Genomic DNA, 25,984 nt, shown 5'->3' with positions numbered 1-25,984 from the left:
ACCCCTCGGGAGATAACGCCCTGCTGGCTTAGGCCTGCTCCCGGGTGGCAGAGGGCAGGCCCAATCCCTAGGTGCAGCCCCTGGTCAGGATCAGATCAGGTCTGATTGGGGAGTTGGGGCATCGTCCCCTGTCATGCACAGAGCAGGGCAGATAGGGAGGTTGTGGCCCCACCCCCTGTCACACACAGAGCTGCAGGGTGATCAGGGGGTTTGGGCGCTGGCCCCTGTCACGCTGATCCCGGTGCCAGGAGGCCTCTCGGCTCCGCTGATCCCGGTGCCAGGAGGCCTCTCGGCTCCGCTGATCCCGGTGCCAGGAGGCCTCTCGGCTCCGCTGATCCCGGTGCCAGGAGGCCTCTCGGCTCCGCTGATCCCGGTGCCAGGAGGCCTCTCGGCTCCGCTGATCCCGGTGCCAGGAGGCCTCTCGGCTCCGCTGATCCCGGTGCCAGGAGGCCTCTCGGCTCCGCTGATCCCGGTGCCAGGAGGCCTCTCGGCTCCGCTGATCCCGGTGCCAGGAGGCCTCTCGGCTCCGCTGATCCCGGTGCCAGGAGGCCTCTCGGCTCCGCTGATCCCGGTGCCAGGAGGCCTCTCGGCTCCGCTGATCCCGGTGCCAGGAGGCCTCTCGGCTCCGCTGATCCCGGTGCCAGGAGGCCTCTCGGCTCCGCTGATCCCGGTGCCAGGAGGCCTCTCGGCTCCGCTGATCCCGGTGCCAGGAGGCCTCTCGGCTCCGCTGATCCCGGTGCTGGGAGGCATATTACCCTTTTACTATATAGAATAGAGGCCTGGTGCAGGGGTGGGGCTGGCTGGTTTTCCCTGAAGGGTGTCCTGGATCAGGGTGGGGCTCCCCACTGGGGTGCCTGGCCAGCCTGGCTGAGGGCTGTTTTCAGGCTGGCGGGTGACGGAAGCTCCCAACCGCTCCTTTTTTTCTTTTTTTAATTCTGGGCCAGCTTTAGCTCTGAGGTTCCAGCTCTTAGGCCTCCGCTGCTGAATGTAGATAATCAAAACAATGTATAACTCCAGCTCTGAGATCCCAGCCAGCTGAAAGCAGGTTTCTGGAGTGGTGTTTAGCTTCTATATGTTACTATGTTTGAAACTGCCCACTCAGAGGCCTGCAGCGGCAGGCGGGGAGCCTTGGAGTCCGCCATCACTGGAGCAAGCAAGCCTCATGTTCAGTTTAAGCTGCCTGGCTGCCAGCCGCCATCTTGGCTGTCAGTTAATTTGCATATCTCGCTGATTAGCCAATGGGAAGTGTAACCGTCGTACGCCAATTACCATGTTTCTCTTTTATTAGTGTAGATAGATATGAACTTACAGCTCAGCCCCTCTCAGAGCAGGCAGAAGCAGCCAGGACACTGGAGGGCTAGTGTCTGGGAGAGGGGGCATGGAAAGGGGTTTTGTGCGCATGGCTGCCTGGGGGTTAGGGATAGGATTGGAATCTCTCTGTAAGCAAAGGAAAGAGATAGGAACCACTGTTGGTGGCTGCACATGTCTTCCCCTTGAGCCCTGCAGTGCAGCGGGCTTGCATGCTGTTTGCAAACATGACGCTATGTGCACAAGTGCAGAGAAGGTGTGCCCGCAATGCCTCGGGAGACTCTTCAGTGGGTCTCTTCCTGGGGAGCTGGGTTTCTTTGGTGCAAATTACATGAGATCTGAACTTAAAGGTGGAAGGCAGCGCCCCAGACCGAGTTCCCAGAGGGAGATTGTGCCCTGGTTACCTCAGGCAAAGGCACTGGGAACCATTCTTGAGGTTGGGCACATGTTTGCTAAACTGCGTGACCCACGGAGCTGTGCCAGTATCGGAGCATAGTGAGCAGAGGGAAAGGAGGGTGGGCACGCAGGGCCGCTTGCCTCGGGTGTCTGAGTGTTGGCTGCACCTGGGAGGTGGTGGGAGCAGTGCCTTGGGATTGAGGGAGAGACCTCATGGGCTTTGGAAGCCCGCAAGTGAGCCCTCCCCCAGCGCAGCAGCACCCCATCCAAAGTGTGCTGCCGGTGCCTGCTGGCGGGGGTGGGGCGTGGATGCAGGGGCCACTGAGCTGGACCACTGGGCCCCCAGCGTGTTCTCCTCCTGGAGGCGTCCAGCTGTAGCCCTCTGACCCCATTAACTGGATCAGTGGTGGGTGGAAAGTGACCTGGGAGGGTGAGGAAATGAAACGCCAGGAGCTTCAGGTTGGGGGATGAGAGGAGTTACTTCTGAAACTTCTAACCTTTGTTTTAAGGCTGCATTCTCCTTCCCTAATACATGTTGCTTGAAGCACATGATGGTTTGTGTTTAGACATGAGATAAACATGGGGAAAGCAGAGTTTTGTGCTTTAGAATAAAAGAGACTGGAGGCTTTGGGGGGGTCTCTCTCTCCAAATACATGTTTCTTGAAGTACATAATGGTTTGTGCTTAGACATGTGATAAACATGGGGAAAGCAAAGTTTTATTCTTTAGAGCAAAAGAGTCTGGAGTCTTTGGGGGGGGGGTCTCTCTCTCTCTTGCTCTCTCTCTCTCTCTTTCTTTAAAACACACATACACACACACTCCTTCCTCCCCTCTTCCCTGGCCGGATGAATCTTCACGCAGAAAGTTAGCCCTAGCTCCTCAGAACCAACCCTTGCTGGAGTGACCTCTGTTTTGTTTTGGTTTTTTTCTCTCACAGTGTTTTTTTCTAACCTCTAAACTGGCAGTTGGATATCCTCAAAGGGGTCCCAGATTGCGAGTGACGATGTTCTAGTTTATAAACTGCTACATCCCACACACAGTTAAACAAGGAAGGCGGCTTCTGCAGTATTTGAAAAAGAGATCTGCGGCTGTTTAATCCTAATTCATCAGAAGAACCTCCAAACTGTCCACAACCTGGTTATTCTACATGGGGATGAGCATGCATTCCTATATATTGGGAGCAGTCTCTTAGATTTAAAAATTAAAACCTGGCAAGGCTACTCTAACACTGAAAAATCAGGATGATGCAGTGCTGGGAGCTGGTCCATCCTTGCTGTTTCAAGGGACCTGGCATATATGGCATACTGTTCTTAGTATGTTTGCTCACTTTCTTGGCACTATGTGTTTTAACCAAGGTCACCTCTCCGAGAAAGGTTGTTTCCCCAGGTAGAGATTTTCCCCTGAATTTAGGGAGGGAATAAAACCCCTTCACTAAGTGCCAGGCGGATAATTAATCTCTTTAACTATGAACAATCATGCTTAAGCTACATAATCTTTACTCCCTGGAATAGACAATAAACACCAGAACTTCACTGGAGATCCAGACCGGAACTTGGCTGGAGATCCTGGCTAGAGATCCTGGCTAGGCTACTGATCAACTGAACACTGTCTCCATGTCATTCCTTCTTTGCCGACTCCGTCCACACCTATGGGGAACCCCTGGACCTGCTGGGGTTGGACCCCAGCAATGCAGCGATGATATGAATGGACTCTGGCTTGCACATTCTGTGGTCAGCCCTGATCCTGACACTTATAACTGTGTGACAAAGTCAATTACTTAACTTCTCTCTGCTTCAGTTTTTCCACCCATAAGATGGGGAAAATGGTACTACTGCCTCAGAAGGATCATGTTATGTACTACTTTTTATAATCAGGGCAAAAAATGTAGCTGCCCATACAACAGCAAGATGCCTTTCACCTGTATGAAAAGTATGGTCACTGGTGCATGCAGCATCCCGGATTGCAAGAGGGATGTCCGACTGCACGGGGATCGGGCCTAAACCAGCAGACGGACATCCTCCAAGGGGTCCTGGATTGAGAGAGAGCGCAGACCAGGCTGAAGGCCACCCCCCACCCCCAGCCCCCGCCCCATGCATGAATTTCGTGCTCTGGGCTTCTAGTATTATATGTAAAGAAAACAGATATTTATATTCATCTCATAGTTCTGACAGAAGATTTACAGGAAGAGGAACAGTTTGCAGCATGGAGATGTAAAAGATGGGTTTCTCTGGAATATGTGAATTTAGTACCATGTGCTATCTAGAGTTTGGAGTTCATCTAAGTTACTTGGGTTGGAGATAGAGCAAGTGCTGCTAAAGTCATGAGGTCACCGAGGGAAATTTTAGAGTGAAAGGAGAAAGGAGTAGGGGGAAAAGCAAAAATAAATTAAGGAACAACACAGGAAAAGAGATTGAGATGAAGGTAAAGAATATTCTAAGACTATCAGTCACAGTACCTCCTGCATACACAGTGCTCTATAAGGAAAGCTGTTCTGTTTAAGGGACAGTCCTGACTGGCAATGCCGATCTCCTCTCCCCTCCCAGCTGATTGGTTCAGCATTGGCACCAGACATCTGTCTGTCTATCTATCTATCTATCTATCATCTATCTCTCCTTTATCTATCTACTTTCTATATATTCATGAGAGAGGCAGAGCAAGAGAAAAATCCATAAATATCAGAAGAGAACATGAGGAGGTATTCATAAGATAAAGTTATAGGAAAGACTGAAAAAAAAAAGAACAGAACATATGCACAGAGAGAAAAGCTAATTGGAAAAAAAAAAAAAAGGAAAATATAAAATCAGAAATATTAACCCCCTTAAACAAGAGCGTCAACTTTAATGAAAGCACAATTATGAGGAAAGTCTCTATAAACTCACATAATGTGTTGAAATCTTTTCTATGTTGTTATTCTTTAAAACCTTGAATTTATGACCTAGTTAACTAAACGAAGAACTTCAGTGAACTAGTTAATCTCATTGTCATAAAGTTTTAAGTATGATTATATTTGACACAACTCAGTTCTGCAATCAGGACAGATTTCACTATTTTATTAGCCTCCCATTCAATGTAAAAATATAATGTCTTAAAATTGTTCTACTTTAACAGGAATGTCTGACTTACTGGCATGAGTTTCAGAAACATATTTTAGATAATTGTGGAAAGTAAAAAATATGACTAATGTAAGAGACACTAATAGCTTATGAATTTTAATGACTGCTAATTATGTCAGGTATAATGGATTTAAAAATAAACCTCTGCTGTTTTGAGACTTTGTTTAGTTTTGTTTTGTTTTTCAGCTTTAAACCAAAACTTTTGTTCTATACACACCATGGAAACTTGGGCATGAGTTCCACTGTCTGGAACAAAAGTTCCTCTGATGTTCTTCCTCCTCAGTGGTTCAAGTAATTTTTTTCTGATTGTCTTCAGACGTAAATTATGGAGGTTTGTTCAGTGTTCAACAGTGCAAAACTGAGAGGATCCCAGACAGGATGTGAATGAATGGTGGGTCTCTAGCATGGGTCTGCAAAGCTCCTTTCACCATGAAAGATAACAGATTCTAGGGTAGGGGTCCTCAAACTACGGCCCGCGGGCGACATGCAAATACAAATATTGTATTTGATCCCGTTTTGTTTTTTTACTTCAAAATAAGATATGTGCGGTGTGCATAGGAATTTGTTCACAGTTTTTTTTAAAAAAACTATAGTCCGGCCCTCCAACGGTCTGAGGGACAGTGAACTGGCCCCCTGTTTAAAAAGTTTGAGGACCCCTGTTCTAGGGATTAGGATGTGGACATCCTTGTGGGGCCTACCATGGCTGGTGAGAATGTAAAGCAGCTGGGAAGGAAGTCATATTGTGGTGGGAGTATAAATTAGTAAACACTTTGGAAAACGGCTGGCCACAAAAGCCAAACCACTATTCACTCTGACCCAGCAGTACCACTTTATACAGAGACCCAGCATACTATGTACATATGCACACTAAAAGATAGTGAACAAAATGTTCACATCAGGACCATCTATAATAGCTCCAAACCGTAAACTACCAGATGCAATCAGAAGTAAAAATGGATTGCCGAAACCGGTTTGGCTCAGTGGATAGAGCGTTGGCCTGCGGATTGGAAGGTCCCAGGTTCGATTCCGGTCAAGGGCCTGTACGTTGGTTGCAGGCACATCCCCAGTGGGGGATGTGCAGGAGGCAGCTGATTGATGTTTCTCTCTCATCGATGTTTCTAACTCTCTAGCTCTCTCCCTTCCCCTTCCTCTCTGTAAAAAAATCAATAAAATATATTTTTTTAAAAAAGAAGTAAAAATGGATAACTAAAGTATGGTATTGTCACACAATGTAGTAAAATGAACTTAAATGATCTATAAATACACACAATTGTGTGGCTACATCTCAAAACAACAAGAAAAGCATTATTAAGCAAAAGAAGCCAGCCTCAAGAATACATATTATATGTATAATCTCATTCATAAAAAGTACAAGACAGGCAAAATTAATATAAGTTCAGACAAAGTTACCCTTGGATGGGAGTGATCAGAACAAAACAAAAGATCAAGAGTTGATAATGTTCTATTATTTTATCTGGTGTTGATTACATACATGTTCAATTTGTGAAAATCCATTTAGTGGTACACATATAAGATAGAAACACTTTTCTGTGTTTATTTTATACCTTTATTAACAATTAATTATGCAACTTTATTGTTACAGGTGAGATTTCTTTATAAAAATTATTGAGTGCTATACTTATAATTTGTGCATTTATATTTAGAAAGTCTTCCTCACCTTCCCCCACATCATTGACACCCCATTAAAATGACAAGAGACTCACCATTTATGTCAGTGGTGCTAGGGCCAAGGCAGGTTCTATCTGATGATCCTCATTCCAAATTCCCTCAATGCACCTTTTCTCCTACAGATGGATGGATACACCAATGATTAAGAAAGAGAAAGGCTGGAGATAGAAAGGCAGTTGAAGTAACCTAAGTGAAAGGATTGCAGCCTGAGAACCATCAAAGATTAGTTCTCATTACCTGTAAACAACTTCTCTGGTACTAGGGACAGGTAGGGAGGGGAAGCAGTGTTGTATTACAGATTCTTGTTGATTTCATGAGTTTCAAGGGATTGTGAAACAAAATTGGGATATATGTCCTGCTTACCATCTAAAGTTGGGGGAGTTGAATATGTAAACATATTCTAATCCAAAATGTGTTAAAAGACTCCTGAGTGGAAATTCTCTAGTCCTCCAGGATTTCTCCAAGCACCAGTCTCTTGCCTGGTCCTTAACACGCAAGCCCCCAAGTGGAGCTGATGAATGTGAGAAAACACCAGGCAGGGTTAGCAGCTCCTCTCTCCCACTTCCTTTTGAGAGTGAACATGGAAGTTCACATTCTGAGTCTCCTTCAAGGTTACAGGAATGTGTTCCTATGGGGAGGCCAGCAGTTTTTGGGGTTGCTTGCGACTGTGACTTTTCTGCAGCCTCACCTGCACCCATCCAGAAAAGGTAAGAATTAAGTCCCTAATTCCAGGTCTCTGTATGCACAAGTCTCTTCTTACTAACATCCAAGTCCCTTTCCAACAGTGATGAAACTGATATTTTTATCTCCTACCTGCCTGAAATTTTTATTTCTCTCCCCCTTTTTTAAGGACTCTGGCACAAAAGAAAAAAAAAGGTTTGCTTTTTATTGTGCCCATTCAAGTGCCAATAAAAAATAAAGTATTGTTGCTTTTTCTATGACTTTTCATTTGCTGGAGTTACAGTCCCCACAACACATGTTTAATACTAAGTCCTTTGCTTGTTCCCTGAATCCTTGCTGCCTGTGAAACAATTATAATGGGTTTCAGGGTCTAAGATTTAACTCACATTCTTTATATAGCAGGTAAATTCAACACAAACATTCTTATGTGGCTACTATGTGTAAGAGACACTGTGCTAGTCTTGGGAGATAGAAAGAGTTGTGTTCTTAATGCAATGCTTGTATCCTAGACACTTCTGATGAAAGTTCTTTAAGGAAACTTATTTCAGGTTCTGATATCAGCAATGTTAATGGAAAACAGCCTCAGAGACTTGCTGGTTGTGCTTGTTTAAAATATAGAAACTAGATGCTCTTTCTCACTTTTATATCCAATATATCATACAAAGATTTAGATATCTCACTTTAATTAGGTAACCTTATGTTTTTATTATTATTAGGTAACCTTATGTTTTATTATTACCTGATTGTGGAGTAAGACATCTAACCATTATAAACCATTATACATCATTATTTAAGTGAAGGAGAATTTTTTAAAAAATAATAAAACGCAAAGAAACAAACAAACATACAAAACCAATCCAGGTACTTTGCATTAAGAAAATGGCACCAGGCCTTGCTTTTTTCAATTGGGATATTACTGACATGTATCGTTATATTAGTTTCAAGTGTACAACATAATGATTCACTATATATAGGGAAGTGATCACCACAATAAGTCTAGTTAACAAAAGTCTAGTCAATCACCACAAATAGTGACAACTTTATTTTCTTGTGAAAATGTTAAGATCTACTCTCTTAGCCATTTTCAAATATATAATACTAGAGGCCCAGTGCACAAAATTCATGTATGGGTGCAGTCCTTAGACCTGGCCAGTGATTGAAGTGAGAGTGTCTGGCATGGAAGGGCAGGTCCCAGATGACTTCTGGGCCCTGGGCAGCACCTGGGCCCCCATACCCGCATGCGCCCTCTCTGCCTGAGTCACTGCACCCAAGTCCCCATGTGGAGATGTGGTGAGCACGCTGGACACTGCAGGCCGGGGCACAGCTTGGGCGGCTGGGCTGCCCAGCAGTGCTACATGGAAGCCAGGTGGGCAGCACGCTCTCTCCCAGCCAGCCTCGCAGACCGGCTCCTGCATGAACCCACAGGGAGCCTCACTGGCCCCTGCAGTCCTGGTGGCTGCGGCCTGGCTCACCTGGAAGAGGCTGTGCGGGTGCGGGACAGGCTCCTCATGGGCACCTGGCACCCGAGTGTGGGGGCTTCCCCGGTGCATAAGCCCTGGCGTCTGGGGAAAGGTAGCAGGGGGAGTGCGAGCGAGCTAGGCGGACACCCCGCATTCTCACTGTACCTCCATCCCCATCACTCCCACCCCCACATAGCTGGTGAGAGGGTGAGAGGTTGCAGCCTCCCACCCAGGTCGCTGCCACCCACCCCCAGTTTCCCAGCCTGGGCCCAGCCCCAATCAGGCAGTCAGGGCCTGCCAGCCTCTGGTTGCCATCTGCGGAGTGATCCATCAGGGCCAGACACCTCCCCCCCCCACCCAACGCCCACCATCACTGGTTGCTATCTGCAGGGCAATCAGCAGGGAAATTGGGTCCCCGCTCGCAGCCGCCTTGGCCTGGCATCACCCACTCACCTGCTCCACCATCCTGCCATGGTCCTATTCTTGTCAGGGCCCATTGGGGCCAGAAGCGCCTCCACTGCTGCCCAGTGCCAGCACCGCGTCTCCAATGCCCACCATATTCTGCGCTACCCAGTGGTCAGTGCACGTCATAGCGAGAGGTCAAACTCCCAGTCGAACTCCCAGTCGAGGGGACAAATTGCATATTAGGATTTTATTATATGGGATTAGAGACCCAGTGCATGAATTCATGCATGGGTGGGGTCCAGCTGGCCCCCACCCCAATGGGGGCCAATTGGGCCAGGCTGGCAGGGGGGAGGGGTTGCGGACAGTTGGCCAGCCAGCCCCTATCTTGATTGGAGTTGAGGGGACGATCAGGGGCAGGGCCAGCAGAGCAGAGGGGCTGCGGGCAGTTGGTTGGCCTTCCTGCCCCTGATCAGGGTGTTAGGGGCTGATCAGGGCTGAGCTGGCAGGAGGGGGCAGTGATCAGAGCCCGGATTAGGCTGGTTGGCTGCTACAGTGCATATCATAACCACTGGTCATCCTGATCATTTTGGTCATTCTGGTCATTCTGCCGTCTGGTCACTGGGCTTTTATACATATAGATAATATTATTAACTATAGTCACTATGCTGTACATTACATTCCTAGCATTTATTTATTTTCTAACTGGAGTTTTGTACCTTTTGATTACCTTAACCCATTTTACCCACCCCCCTTCTTCTTCTCCTCCACACATCCACCTCTAGCAACTACTAATGAGTTCAGTTTTTGTTATTGTTTTTATATTCCACATATAAGTGAGCTCATATGGTATTTGCCTTTTCTATCTGATTTATTCACTTAGCATATGCCCTCAAAGTCCATCCATGTAGTAACAAATGGTAGGATTTCCTTTTTTTTTGGTTAATCCTCACCAGAGGAAATTTTTTTCATTGATTTTCAGAGTGGATGAGAAAAGGGAAGGAGGAGAGAGAGAGATAGAGAGAAAAGAGGGATAGAGGATGGGCATCAAGCCTGCAACCCAGATGTATGCCCTTGACCAGGAAACGAACCCATGACCCTTGGGTATGTGAACCAATGGTCTAACCACTGAACCACTCCAACCAGGACACGATTTTCTTCTTTTATGGCTGAAGGCTGAATATTATTTTTTTGGTATATATGTACCACATTTTGTTTATCCATTCATCCACTGATAGACAATTAGGTTGTTTCCATGTCTTGGCTATTATATTTATTTACTAGAGGCCCAGTGCATGAAATTCATGCACTGGAGGGATGTCCCTCAGCACAGCCTGCAGCCTCTCCTATCTGGGACCCCTTGGGGGATGTCTGACTATGGGATTGGGCCTAAACCAGCAGTCGACCATCCCTCTCACAATCCAAGACTGCTGGCTCCTAACCACTCACTTGCCTGCCTGCCTGATTGCCCCTAACTGCTTCTGCCTGCCAGCCTGATTGACACCTGACTGCTCCCCTGCTAGCCTGATCTCCCCCAACTGCCCTCCCCTGCAGGCCTGGTCAACTGCCCTCCCCTGCCAGCCTGGTTGCCCCCAACTACCCTCCCCTGCCAGCCATCTTGTGATGCATCTTGTGGTAACCATCTTGTGACAACATGGGGGTGGCCATCTCGTGACGATGTGGGGCGGCCATCTTTTGACGATGTGGAGGTGGCCATCTTGTGAGGGTGTGAGGGTGCGAGGGCTGCCTAAGCTTTTATTAGTATAGATTATTATTTTTTTTGTTAATCCTCATTAAAGGATATTTTTCCATTGATTTTTAGGGAGAATGGAAGAAAGAGGAAAAGACAGAGAGAAACATCGATGTGAGAGAAACATTGGTTGTTTGCCTCCTGCACGAGCCTCCTCCTCAGGCCAGGGAGGAGCCTGCAACCAAGGTACATGCCCTTGATCAGAATTGAACCCAGGACCCTTTTGTCTGCAGGCCAATGCTCTATCCAGTGAACCAAACTGGCTGAAGCTATCTTGGCTATTTTAAATAGTACTGTAATGAACATGATGTTGTAGATATATTTTTGCATTAGTGTTTTTATTTCCTTCAGATAAGTCACCAGAAATGCAATTACTAGTTATGGTAGCCTATTTTTAATTTTTTGAAGAATATTCATACTGCTTTCCATGGTGACTGCATCAATTTACATTTTCACCAACATTGTGTAAGGGTTCACTTTGTCCACATCCTTACCAAGAATTGCTATTTCTTTTTTTAAAAATCTATTTTTATTGATTTCAGAGAGAGAGGAAGGAAGAGAGAAAGAGACATAGAAACATCAATGTGAGAGAATCATTGATCAGCCACCTCCTGCATGCCTCCTACTGGGGATTGAGCCTGTAACCCGGGCATGTGGCTTGACCAGGAATCAAACCACGACCTCCTGGATTTGCGGTTGATACTCAACTGCTGAACTACACCAGCCAGGCAGCATTTGCTGTTTCTTGTCTTTTGATAATAACCATTTGAACAGGTGTGAGGTGATATCTCAATTGGTTTTGATTTGCATTTTTCTGATAATTAGTAATGCTGAACATCTTTTTGTGTATCTGTTAGTATTTTGTATGTCTTCGTTGGAAAAATTCCTGGTCAGATCCTTTGCTTATTGTTTAAACAGATTGTTTTTTGGCTATTGAGTTGTATGAGTTCTTAAATATTTTGGATATTAACCCCTTATTATATATATGGTTTGCAAATATTTTCTTATATTCATGAATAAGAAATATTACATATATTGCCAGTTCCTTTGATGTGCAGAGAGTTTTTTTAGTTTGACATAGCCCCACGTGTTTATTTTTGTTTTTCTTGTTTTTGGTATTGGATTTGAAAAATTGTCACAACTGCATATGTTTTCTTCTAGGAGTTTTATGGTTTCAGGTCTTAATTCATTTTAAGTTGATTTTTTTCTACATAGTATAACATAGTGATCAAGTTTTATCTTTTTGCATGTAGCCATCCAGTTTTCCCAGTATCATTTATTAAAGACACTGCCCATCAAAGACAAATATCACGTGATCTCACTCATACGTAGAATCTAATGAACAGAATAGATCCAGAGACATAGAAGCATAGAAAGACTGTCGAATCTCAGAGGGAAGGCGGAGGGTGGATAGGTGGGTGGGAAGAGATCAATCAAAGAACTTGTATGCATATATGCATAACCCATGGACACAGAAATAGGGTAGTGGAGGCCTGGAGCAGGGGGCAGGAGTGGGCTATAAGGAGTGAATGAGAGAAAAAAGGGAACACATGTAACACTTTCAACAATAAAGATTTAATAAAAACAAACAAACAAATAAATAAATACATAAATAAATAAATAAATAAATTATAACTTAATAAAAGAAACTTCCCCCTGCATTATATATTTTTGGCTCCTGTCATAAATTAATTGACCATGTAAGTGTGGATTTATTTCTGGGCTCTCTATTCTGTTCCATTGGTCTATGCGTCTGTTTTAATTACCATAGCCCTATAATACAGTTTGAAATCAGGAAGTTGATATCTACAGCTTTGTTCTTCTTTCTCAAGATTGCTTTGGCTATCCAATGGTCTTCTGTAGCTCCATACAAATATTAGGATAATTTGCTTACTTCAGTGAAACATGTCATTTGAATTTTGATAGGGATTGTATTCAATCTGTAAGTTTCTCTGGCTAGGATGGACATTTTCACAATAATTCTTTCAGTCTAGGAGCATGGAATGTCTTTTTATTTATCTGCATCCTTTTCCATTTCTTTTATTAATATCTTATAGTTTTTAGTGTGCAGGTCTTTCATCTTGATTAAATTTATTCCTAGGTATTTTATTCTTTTTGATACAATTGCAAATGGGATTGTTTTCTTAATTTCTCTTTCCAAAAGTTTGCTATTAGTGTATAGAATTGCAATTGATTTTTGTATATTGATTTTGTATCCCGTAACTTTACTAAATTCATTGGTTCTAATAATTTTTTTGGTGGAGTCTTCAGGGTTTTCTATATATAATATATCATCTGAAAATAGTTTTACTTCTACTTTTTCAACTTGGATGCCTTTGATTTTTTTTTTTTCTTGCCTAATTGCTCTGGCGAGGATTTTCAATACTATTGTGAATAAAAGTGGCAAGACTGGGCATCCTTGTCTTCTTTCTGATCTTACAGGAAAAACTTTCCAGCTTTTCACCATTGAATATAATGTTAGCTGTAAACGTATGAAATACACTAGTGCAGGGGTGGGCAAACTTTTTGACTCGAGGGCCACAAAGAGTTCTTAAACTGGACCGGAGGGCTGGAACAAAAGCATGGATGGAGTGTTTGTGTGAACTAATATAAATTCGAAGTAAACATCATTACATAAAAGGGTACGGTCTGTTTTTTTTTTTAGTTTTATTCATTTCAAACGGGCCGGATCCGGCCCACGGGACGTCGTTTGCCCATGGCTGCGCTATACCCATTTTGTTGAGAGTTTTTATTATAGATGGATGTTATATTTTCTCAAATGCTTTCTCTGCATATTCTGAGATAACCATATGATTTTTATCCTTCATTTTGTTAATGTAGTGTGTCACAGTGATTTTGCAGCTATTGAAGCACTCTTGCATTCCTAGAATATATCCTACTTGATCATGATGTATGATCCTTTTCATGTAATGTTAAATTCAGTTTGCTGATATTTTGTTGAGGATTTTTTTTATCTACGTTTATCAGGCATATTAACCTATATATTTCTTTGCTTGTAGTGTCATTGTCTTATTTTAGTATCTGGGTGATGCTAGCCTCATAAAATGAGTTTGAAAGTATTCTCTCATCAACTGTTTTTTTGTTTGTTTGTTTTCTTGTTTGTTGTTGTGTGTTTTTTTGAAAGAGTTGAGAAAGATTGACATTCTTCTTTAAATGTTCAGTAGAAATTACCAGTAAAGATATCTGGTCCTGGACTTTGTTTGTTGGAAAGTTTTGTTTTGTTTTTATTGCTGAGTCAATCTCCTTACTAGTAATCAGTCTGTTTATTTTTATTTTTTCATGATTCAATCTGATAGGTTGTATGTTTCTAGGAATTTATTCATTTCTTCTAGGTTATCTAATTTGTGGTTTATAATGGTTCATACTATACTCTTAATGAGATTTGCATTTCTATGGTGTCAGTTGTAACGTCTCCTCTTTCATTTCTAATTTTGAGTCCTCTGTTTTTTCTTAGTGAGTCCTAGAGACACCAGAAATCCATGGTGGGGCTGAGGGAGAGGTCAAGCATACCACCCACCTTCCAAGGTTTCTGGAGAGGATTGAAGTTGGCCCTTAGACATAGTCTAATTAGAATCCTGCCCTATACGTTGTAATTATTAGACAATTCAAGAGAAAGACTAGACATTTCAGTCAGCTGATCACCCTTGTGGGTATAATTGGTTGAGAACTCTTTCTCTGTTACAGTTTGTGAGACCTGCAAACAAAAGCCCCACTGGCCACCAGAGCCCGGTGATCAAGGGGTGTCCCCTGGGCAGCAGCCACACAAACTGGGGCACAAGAATGCACATAAGCTCCTTTCTTATGTACATTTTTATAGAGATACCAGTGATCTAGAGTGAGGCAGAGCAAGAGCATCAAGATGATGTCTGCTGGCCTACATCTTTGTAGAGCACATAGTAGACTCCTAGATGTGTGTTAAATTAGATACCTGCCCTCAGGCCAGTGCTTTAAGATAAGCATAAATAGGCCTTTTCCACAGGATGACTGGGTGAGTTTCAGCTATCTTTGCTCTGTGTTCTAGGAGGTAGCCAGGGGAGTTCAAGTAAGCTTTTAAAGAACTATTTCTATTTGTTATAGCCTTGTGGGTCTTGTGGACTAAAGCCCTATTGGCTTTCAAAGCTTGATGTTTTGTGGGCTTTCCTCTCAGGTTCAGGTCTTCAAGTTGGGGTGCCAGGTGTAGAGTTCAAACCCTTTGTTCCTCAGGGAGAATAAGTTCCCTCATGATTGTGAGTTACAATACTGGGAGTGGGGTTTATAGTGAGATTTTATCTCAGCTTCTCCTGCTTATTCCCATATGGTTTTTTTCCTCATTTGCCTAATGTGCAGATGTTACTCATCTATGTTTGGGCTTTCTTTCAGAAGAAAGTGTTCTATATGTATCTGTAGATTTGATGTGTCTGGTTCAGGATCCTCCTATCTTGAACCAGAACTCCTGCAACAAGCTTTTAAAGCTTTAGTTCCTAATTATTAAATGAACTAGAGGCCTAGTGCAGGAAATTTGGCAGTTGAACATCCCTCTCACAATCCAGGACACTGCATGCACCAGAGACCATACTTTTCATACAGGTGAAAGGCATCTTGCTGTTGTATGGGCAGCTACATTTTTTGCCCTGATTATTAAAAGTAGTACATAACATGATCCTTCTGAGGCAGTAATACCATTTTCCCCATCTTATGGGTGGAAAAATTGAAGCAGAGAGAAGTTAAGTAATTGGCTTTGTCACGCAGTTATAGTGTCAGAATTAGGGCTGACCACAAAATGTGCAAGCCAGAGTCCATGCATGTCATCACTGCATTATCCTGTTTTTTCAGTGTTAGAGTAGCCTTGCCAGGTTTTAATTTTTAAATCTAAGAGACTGTTCCCAATATATAGGGTAGGGTCCCTAGGGATGGCTGGCAATCAGGGCCGATCTGTGGGGCAACCAGCTGGTGGGGCGATCGCCACCTCCCCCCCCACCCCGGCTGGCACCCGCCTTGGCTGGCAGGGGTGCTGCCAACTGGCTGACCCATCCCCTGATTGCCGCCACTGGTCGCCTACCTCTCGGGAGCAGCTCCTGCATTGAGCATCTGCCCCTTGGTGGTCAGTGCGCATCATAGCAACCAGTCATTCCACTGGTTGTTCCACCATTTGGTCAATTTGCATATTAGGGTTTAATTATATAGGATATACTGACAGAGTGATAATGAGTAAACAATGATGAACATCCATGATCTTTGTGCTTCTGGTGGTCCCAGAAGTGAAGTGTCACAATTATGAGAATCTTCTAAGAATATAAAATATTATGTTTATCAGTAATGCCTCAAAATGAGACTTGGTCTCTGCATCTGACAATTAGGAACAGTCCTTCCAGCGACCTGGAACTCTATGTGAACTTTGACAACTATTTAGGATCCCATAAGCTTCCATCTCTGCCAAGTCACAGGACCCGTAAAAGTGGAGAGTAAATATTAGACAGAGGGATTTGAAACCCAGGAAGCAAGAGAGATCATGAAAGGAATCCTAGCTGCTCTGATGATTTCAAATCTCTTAGCCTGGCTAAACTACATCTCTGGGAGCAGAGAAAACATATGGCTATAATTACTAAACCACTGTGGGTAATCATCAGGAAACCATGGAAAATAGGAGAGGTGCCAGGAGACTAGAGAATGGAAAAAGTTGCTCCAGTTTTCAGAAAGGGAAGAAGGTAGATTTGTTGAATCACAGATCAAATAAATTGAATCACAGATTTATTGAATCACAGAGCTTGACAAAAGTCCTAGAAGAGATAATTTTTATATTTATTTATTATTTTATTTTATTTTTTTAAAAATATATTTTATTGATTTTTTTTTGTATTTTGTCTGTTTTAAGAAGGGTTTGTTGTTGTTAGTCCTCACCCAAGGATATTTTTCCATTGATTTTTAGGGAGAGTTGATTTTCACAAAAGAGAGGGAAAGATGGAGAGAAACATCGATGTGAGGGAAACACATCGGTTGTGCCTCCTGCATGAGCCCTCCCAAGCTGGGGAGGCGTCTGCAACTGAGGTAAATGCCCTTGACCAGAATCAAACCTGGGGCCCTGGAATCTGCAGGTAGATGCTCTATTCACTGAGCCAAACTGGTTAGGGCAAAGAGATAATTTTTAAAAAGATTACTGAACACTTAGAAAAAGAAGCAGTGAAAATGAGAATTGGAATGATGTCATCCAGAACAAGTCACTGCAAACTAACATCATTTCTTGTTTTTTTTTTTAACAGTTTTATTAAATTGTGCCCAGCTAGCATGGCCTAGTGGTTGAGCACCAACTTATGAACCAGGCGATCATGGTTCGATTCCTGGTCAGGGCACACGCCTGGGATGTGGGCTCTATCCCCATTGTGGGGTGTGCAAGATGCAGACAATCAATGATTCTCTCTTATCATTGATTTTTCTCTTTCTCCCTCTTCTTTCCTCTCTGAAAAGAATAAAAAATGTATATAAAAATCAGTATTATTAAATTGGTAAGTAGAGGAAGGAATATAAACTAGATTTCAACAAGTTATAGTAAATTGTTTCATGATAGCCTCAGGCACATGATGGGGGGATAGGCTGGATACTAGAATAATTGGCTGTAATTGAACGATGATATCCCCATTTAAAGGGTGCAGATTTACCTAGTGATGGGCTATAGTTCTTTCTTCTTGGCCTGTCCTCAATAATTTTCTATGATTTTGACAAAAATCAATAGCCTTTTGTTCTCATTAGATTTCAGATGAAAGTTACAAATCTTTAAGCATCTATTATCTACCTTGGAGAGAGAGAAAGTAACTCAAGCTGATTCTTTCCTACCTAAGTTGGTTTAGATGAACCTATATTGAGTAAATACAAACATTCCTTAGCCATAATTGATGAACCAGGAAAGTAAATACTCACGCAATCAACCCTAGGGAGGTAGAAAGACTGTCTTTGAGGTGCTTACACCTGAAAATGTTCCCTGAGGGGTTCCTCATATTAGATGCATACAAATAGACCCAATCAAATATTGCCATCAGAAAGAACAAATGCTAAAGTAATGAATACATGTATTTTTTGTTTTTAAAAAACAATTTTGTATTTTTTTCAAGATTGTTACAGAAAACTGGAAAGAATCAAGCAATGCTTGGAGAGTTTGGAGTCACACTTTAATCACCGGTGGGCTCAGAGAAAAATGAATTCAAATTCTAAGCAAAGCTACAAGCAGAACTTTTCTTTTTATTAAAGAGCCAGCCCTATGTGTGTTTAGTGGTTATCTCGCTGAACACCTTGAAAACAACACAGTTCTATCCAATTAAAAAAATACCCCTAGCATGGCATTGAGAGTATGGGCGTATCTAGTCTCTGGCCTACAACATCAGACAGCTAAGTTTATCTTCCTTATTATTCAAGCAGGCTAGAAAGCAAAGTTATTTTATTTTTTTAGAATAAGAGGCTGTCTAAAAATATAGCAGAGAATTTCAAACAGTAGTTTTAAAATAGGGGTTAGCCTTCTCAAGATTACAGTCTAATTTTCATTTTTGTAAGCAATAACATTTTATATGCAAGTATACATAAGTTTCTTCCTTAAATACAGGATAAGAAATTTTTTCTTTCTAGGTGGTAAGCACATTTCCCATTAGTTTTTCTTACTGCCTAAGGTGCTGAAAGCTGAGAACCACAAGTGTAACTGAACATATGTTTTTACTATATTCCACATAAATGTGATATTTGCTTTAAAAATGTTGATTTTTTTTCTGGTTTATTGAGGTAACATTGATAAATAAAGTTATAACATATTTAAAATACGATGATTTGAGACATGAATGCATTGTGAAAGGATTCCACAATAAAGAATGTATTTAATTCTATAGTTTGAGATCTAGTCCTAATGTTTTAAAAGCAGTAGAACCCAGAATGACCGTTCTTGCAATCCCCAGCAATGTTAAGGAGACCGGCTTATCACATGCCTATCAAATTTAAGGATCATACAAGGCTAGAAGGATGGCTAATGTGATGTACTACAGAATTAAGATTTAGAAATAAGTAACACGTTGGAATAATGAGTCAAAATTAACTGAAGAAAATGAGTTTAAAGGGGGGAAAGTAAAGAGAAAACATTTTTTGAGTTTTTATTTCAAATCAGGTACTTTAGATTCACAATTTTATTTAACAGGAACAAATGTTGAGCTTTCCTCTAAAATCAAAGAGTAGAGTTAAAATCAGGCTAATGAACTTACGTTTTATGGCACCTTACTCTCATGGGCCCCTTCTAAAGCAGCCATCTAGTGTGTCAGTGATAGGTTTGCCAAATAAAATACCGGATGCCCAACTAAATTTGAATTTCAGTAAAAAATAAATTAGTTTACATATGTCCCAACAATCACATGTGCCCTTTATTTTTACCTGCTAAATAAACCCTACACATGGAGAAATCAGAAACCTCAGACTGGAGTTTATCCTCTCTGCCCTAATCGTGGTCTTAGATCCATAAAAGAGGTTGACAAACTGCCAGCCCTACCTCCACACCTACCAACCCAGCAGTAACCCTGTCTTGGGGGATCTTGAAGAGTCTCCCTCTGACTCTAAGAAAAATACAAATGGGATTCTGCCCTGCTCCCCTCTGGGCACTTCACCACTTCACTTATAGTACAGCCTCCTCCAAGCAGGTGTTGGGGTGGAACAGGAAACAGCAGCTACCAAGAAATATTCAGCCCTGGCTTGTATAGCTTATTGGTTAGAGTGTCACCCTGCACACCAAAGGTAGTGGGATTTGATTCCCTGTCAAGGGCATGTACCTGGGTTGCAAGTTCAATCCCCACCCCAGTCAGGGTGCATACAGGAGGCAACCAATCGATGTGTCTCTCTCACATCATTATTTCTCTCTCTCTCTCTCTCTCTCTCTCTCTCTCTCTCTCTCTCTCTCTCTTTCTCTCTCTCTCCTTTTCCTTCCTCCCTTCCATTCTTTCTAAAAATCAATGGGAGATGAGGAACCAAGATGGCAGCATAAGGTACAGACCTGTGCGTGCTGCCTCCCACAACAACATTGAAACTACCAACTATAAGACAAAATAGCTATCATCCAGAACCGTGAGAAAGCTGGCCCAGTGGAAGTTCTACAATTGGAAGGAAAGAAAGAAGTGCATTGAGACTGAGTAGGATATGCAGAGGCACCAAGAAAAGAGGTACAGAGGCACACGCCAGGTGGGCTGCAACTGGATGCTTGTTTTTTTCAATCAGAAGGGGATACAAGCTCTCAAATCCACTGAGCTTGTTTGGGGCGGGATTCTGAGGTCCCAGACCCCTACAGGGAGAGGCTTGACTGTCTTGCAGCTGGTGGGAGAGCGAGGGTGGCTTTCTCGTGGAGCTGCTCGCAGGGATCATTGTTGCTGTGGGGGCGCGGCACTCGGGGACATGGAGATGCAGAGTCGCAGAGAGGCGAGGAGTTGCAGGAGACAGCAGACAAGCAGTCTGTGCACTTAGTAGAAAACGAAATCCAAGCAAGCATACCAGATATTCAGCTAGCTAGAACGCCTGGAGATTTTGTGTAGCAAGGATCCTCCCAACAAAAGACAGAATGCCAACCTTCGTGTTGACCAGTTAAAGTATGATGTCCAGCATCTGCAGACTGCTCTCAGAAACTTCCAGTGTCTGCAATACGCAAGGGAGCAGCAGGAGAGACAGCTAGAGGAGCTTCTGTCTCGCACCTTCACCCCCAACGTGGGATGTGGCGCCCCCTGTGAGGCTGTGTGAGGCTGCAACGGCCCCTGTGAGGCTGCAACAGCCCCTGTTAGGCTGCATGAGGTTGCGGTGGCCCCTGCGAGGCTGTGATGCCCCCTGTGAGGCTGTGTGAGGCTGTGATGGCCCCTGCGAGGCTGCGTGAGGCTGCAACGGCCCCTGGGAGGCTGCGACGGCCCCAGGGAAGCCAGCGGAACCCCGTGAGCCACCCAGATGGCTTCATTGACGGCCCGCAAACCAGCTCACAGCCCCACACACAACTATCACCCAAAGGGTGAGAGGGGCGAGAGGAACTGTAGTGTTGCTTTCTCCTCACTACTGGTAGTGAAATCCTCATTTTAAACATAAAAGGATACATTATTTTAAAAAGCCATTACATGGCTCTGCACCCTTTCTGAGAGGGGGGGTGGGGGTGGGGTGAGAGCGGAGAGGGGGAGGGGTACCAGGTGCAGGGGAGCTATGAGGGGGAAAAAGAGGAACAACTGTAATAATCTGAACAATAAAGATTTATTTTTTTAAAAAAATAAAAATCAATGGGAAAAAAATCTTTGGGTGAGAATTAGCACAACACAAAAAAAGGAATATTCAGATTGAGATTGAAGGGCCACAGTCATCTGAGAGTCTGTCCCTGAAAGAAGTGCCATCTGAGCAAAGAAATGGAGCTCGAGTTACATAAGCAACATCACCAGCAGTGAGCTGGGAAGCTGAAGAAGGCTTTCTAAACCATCAATAATTGAAAATAAATTTTGACCTGTCATTCTAAGGAAAGACTGGATTATTTTTCTATTCTCTCCATTAAAAATATAAAACTGCTGTAATAGGATGAGGCAACCAAAGAAAGCACAACCAAAAAAGGTGGGGTGGGGTCGGGGGACCTGAGAATAAGTAGTCTAGAGCTGTGTCAGTGGTTAATATTTTAAAATAAAAATAATATTTTCTAGATTTCTGATGTTTATAAAAAGAGTAGCCATAGTTTGTATATTTATCGGTCATTAAATTTTTCTAATTGTAAATCTATTAACTTTTATATATAATTTGTATTCATAATGTATGCTTTCTCCTGAAAGCCTCTCAAAAATTGTTTGAGCATTTAAATGCATAAAACCTGGGTCAGTCTCTGAATAGAATAAACTAATAGAATAAAACTACAAACTACAACCAATGAACAGAGTAATATGGAGGAAACTGATGTTTCTGAGAGTCTATTATGTTTTAGGTACAGTGCTAATGATAATTGCATCAGTGTTAATATATATAGTAAGAGCTTTCTGTATTGTAAGTGTTGTGTAAAGACTCAATCTACTTCATTGCATTTAATCAGCATGATATTAGGAGAAAAGCTCTCTACAGGTACTATCCCCAGGGGGGAAAGAAACTGAGGCTCAAGAATCCAAATAATTTGTTAGGTCATACCTTTGTTAGTTGTTGGAGGTAAAATCCAAACCCAGATCACTAAAACAATCTTCCTCCTTATTCACCTTCCTTTCTGATACTTTAGAAATCATGTTTTTCTGGGTCAATTAATACTGAGACTTAATTGGGTGATAGATAAAGGACCAGTAGGCATGTACCATGTAAGGTAACTAAAAACTTACCTTAAGTTCAAAAGTGTTTACAGAGACATTTAAATATCTCTCATTTCACTGTTATACAGAGAAGCTATTATCTATTTAGAAATTCTAGGACAGTGGTTCTCAACCTTGGCTGCACATTAGAATCACCTGGGAATCTTTTTAAAATCCTGATTTCTGGGCCTCATCCTCCAGAAATTCTGTTTTTTTTTTTGTTACTAATGTTGTGGCCCCACCCCATAACAAAGAAACATAATTTCCAGAGGATGAAGCCTAGAAATCAGGATTTTAAAAAGATTCCCAGGTGATTCTAATGTGCAGCCAAGGTTGAGAACCACTCTTCTAGGACTTTATTTTTCACAGAGAATGGATACCCTCACCACCACGTCTTGATGAGAGAGTGCCTATCTGAGAGTGGAACTATTGTAGGTGGCAGGTGTCTGATTGATGGGGTCAGACGGAACCTGGGTTAAGGAATCTCGGTACTTGGGATTCTGGCTAGGAAAGAATTCAGAGTCAAGATCCAACTATAAGAGAACATTTGTTGGGTAAATTACAGAGGTATAATTAACTTAGAAATGGACTTTGGAAACAAGTTACAGAGGTAAAGGAAGGGCCTTTGGACTTGGGAGTGAGGAAGCTAATGGTTCATGTGCCTGAGGCAGGGAGGGGAAGGAGGAGGGAAAGGGGAAGGAAGAGGGAAAGGCATGGTGTGATCCCAGGAGGGAGAGCACACTGGGTCTGAGGTCCTAAAGGTTTTAAGGGTGGAGATTTTAGGGGAGGTTCCAGGGGAAGATCTTAGAGAATATTCGGCAGTTTTCCACGTATGTCCTTTCAGTAATCACTGATTAATTGGCCAGCACCAGGGCAGGGGGTCATTATTTAATGCAGCGGATCCTGATTTTAACCTTGGCTGGTTTTGTTGCTTATCTGGGCCTGGAGCTAAAATACAACTAAGGCCTAGATGTTATCTCTAGGGAGGAAAGGCCAGGGGGTCCAACCCTCTTGACCAAGGATATGCTGGAGGAGGAAACGCCACCCTGGGTGGAACTTTGTGATCCATCTCCAGCATAGTCAGCTTTTGAAGGAATTTGCAGAATTTCCCCAGGATGTAGGGAGAAAGGAAGAGGATATAGGAACAAAGAACTGTGGTAAATGGCTCAATGGGAGACAGCAAGACCTAGGGAACATATGAGGAAATAGATGACCCCATGGTGCTCAGCCAATGAGGAGGCAGAGGAGGGAATGAATAAATGGGCCGTTTGCTGCCCCAGGTTTGTCTGTACAATTGGACGGTACACCCGCTCTCAAGAGTGTATTGAAAGTCTTGTTTTCCCCAGACTTCTAGTCTCCGAGTCCGTTATTTGAATTCAGACAGGTGAGCATTCTTCACAGGATCAGAGAATTCTTCCTGACACTGTCAGTTCTAACCCTTTGTTGCACCAAGGTCCCTAGTCACTTGAGCACCTGTCCACATACATATCTAGCACATAATCACAGCGCTCCGAATGTAACATTTGACAGAGCTCAAGGAAAAAGTTTGAGTTAAATGATGAAGAGATTGGACAACAGAGTGAAATGTCTTCAAATCCTATTCTTCTTTCAGCCAGAGATCCTGTTTTGGTAGGATTTGTAGAGAAGATTTCAAAAGTAGCTAGCACTACTCTATCCAATTGGCTGCAACACTACTGACTCCAGAATAGTCACTTTCCTCTTTGGAGGTTTGTAAGTGTCAAGCTTCTTTTGGATGTAAATGACAGAAAACTCAGTCCAACCTTGCTTGGCAAATAACAAGATTTTCATCTCAGCTGAAGAGGCACAGATGGCACCCCTGGGGGCTGGACTGGCTTCTCTTTCACCTCACTATGCTCCGTGCTGGTTCTGTGTAGGCAGTTAGACAGACGTGAGCAGAACAAGGATGATGGGCCAGGTGCCGAAGGTCACCAGGGTGGAAAGCCCTAGGTGTCTAGCAACAGATAATCAATTATAGGGTGAGCTCCACTCAAGGCTACAAAGTTTCAATTAAAGAAGACAAATAAATCACAGAATAAAAGAAAAAAAGGAGAGGCTGAGAGCTTCCATCGCCGGGGGGGGGGGGGGGAGGGGGGGCTTGGCCAGCCTGAAAACAGCCATCAGCCCCTCACCTAGACTGGCCAGGCACCCCAGTGGAACCCCCAACCTGATCTGGGACACCCTTAAGGGCAAACCAACCAGCCCCCACCCATGCACCAAGCCTCTATCCTACATAATAAAAGGGTAATATGCAAATTGACCCTAACAGCAGAACGACTGGGAATGACTGGTCACTATGACAAACACTGACCACCAGGGGCAGATGCTCAATGCAGGAGCTGTCCCCTGGTGGTCAGTGTGCTCCCACAGAGGGAGTTCTGCTCATCCACAAGCCAGGCTGATGGCTGCCAGCACAGCAATGGTGGTGGGAGCCTCTCCCGCCTCCTCAGCAGCACTAAGGATGTCCAACTGTAGCTTAAGTCTGCTCCCTGGTAAGTGGACATCCTCCAAGGGCTGCCGGGCTGCCAGAGGGATGTTTGACTGCCAGCTTGGGCCCGATCCCTCAGGGAGCGGGCCTAAGCCAGCAGGTGGACATCCTCATAGGGGTCCCAGACTGCAAGAGGGCATAGGCAGGGCTGAAGGACCCCACCGAGTGCACAAATTTTTGTGCCCTGGGCCTCTAGTAAATAAAAAAAAGAAAATCCTGAGTACCTGAAAATGCTACAGCTCAATGGGCAAGCTACCGTTTGTATCAAGCCAGGATCTGGATGGAGCACATACATGGGACATTGCTAGGAGAAGACAGCAAAAAGGAACATGTAGGGAGGGAATCTGGTGTGCTGAGGTTCGGGGTAAAAGAAAGCAGCACTTAATAACCTTTAATACTGTTAGAATTTTTTAAACATTCAGATATTATTTCAATATGAAACAAAATCCTCAGTATGTGCTACAATAACATCACCATCATACTAATCTCTCTTTCATCTTGCAATGTTAGTCTATTGCTTTCACTGGGAGGGCTTCGAAAAGAATGCACAAAGCAACCAGCAGACTACTAGGTGCAAGGCCTTAAGATCACCGGGTCAGTGATTCTCCTCCATTCACAATATAGGAGCACATCTGGAAAACTGGTCATCTTGTTTCCTCCTCAGAAGTGAGAATCCATTGCTTTTTATTGTGTTTGCAGCATGGCTTTTACATTTTTACACTAAGGAAAAATAAGGGGTGTCTATTAGTCATCACTAGTATGCAGCCCATTCTCTTGACAAAGTCTATCATCGAAACAACCACATTCTTGCACTGAGATAGCCAGCATGTCTTAAATACAAGGGAGTTGAAAGTGACTGCAAAACATATTAATCCATATATCTAAATACAGTGTATCTCCCTACCAAACTTCTTTGGCACGTACAAATTGTGGCTGCTCCAGTGCTGCCTCACTAACAAAACTATGAGGAGACAAGAATTTAAGAGAATGGTCTCCAACATTCTCATTTTGTAGTCAAAAGGTCTTTTAAAAATTTTAGGGAGGGAGGAACCGAAGATGGCGGCATAGGTTAATGCCGGAGATTGCTGCCTTGAACAACCAATTCAAATTAAGCTTGAAACAGGGAATGGACAACATCCAGAACCACAGGAGGGCTGTCTGAATGGAAATTCTACAAATAGGAGTAAAGAGAATATCATATCCAGACTCAGAGGAGGCGCAGTGCTGAAGTGAAATTCTGAGGTACGAGTGCGCGCGGAGCGGAGCTGGCGGCGCGGCGCGAAGGGCGTGGTTGTGTTTACAATCGGGAGGGAGCTTCAGACTCTGAGCTCCAGATCCGGGCGAGTCGCTAGGGACGCAGACTCAAACGGGAGAGGCGGGACTGGC

Source organism: Myotis davidii, unplaced genomic scaffold, assembly GCF_000327345.1.
Source record: "Myotis davidii unplaced genomic scaffold, ASM32734v1 scaffold316, whole genome shotgun sequence".
In the NCBI taxonomy this organism is placed as follows: domain Eukaryota; kingdom Metazoa; phylum Chordata; class Mammalia; order Chiroptera; family Vespertilionidae; genus Myotis; species Myotis davidii.
The sequence above is the reverse complement of the archived record's forward strand: the minus strand, read 5'-3'. Positions refer to the sequence as shown.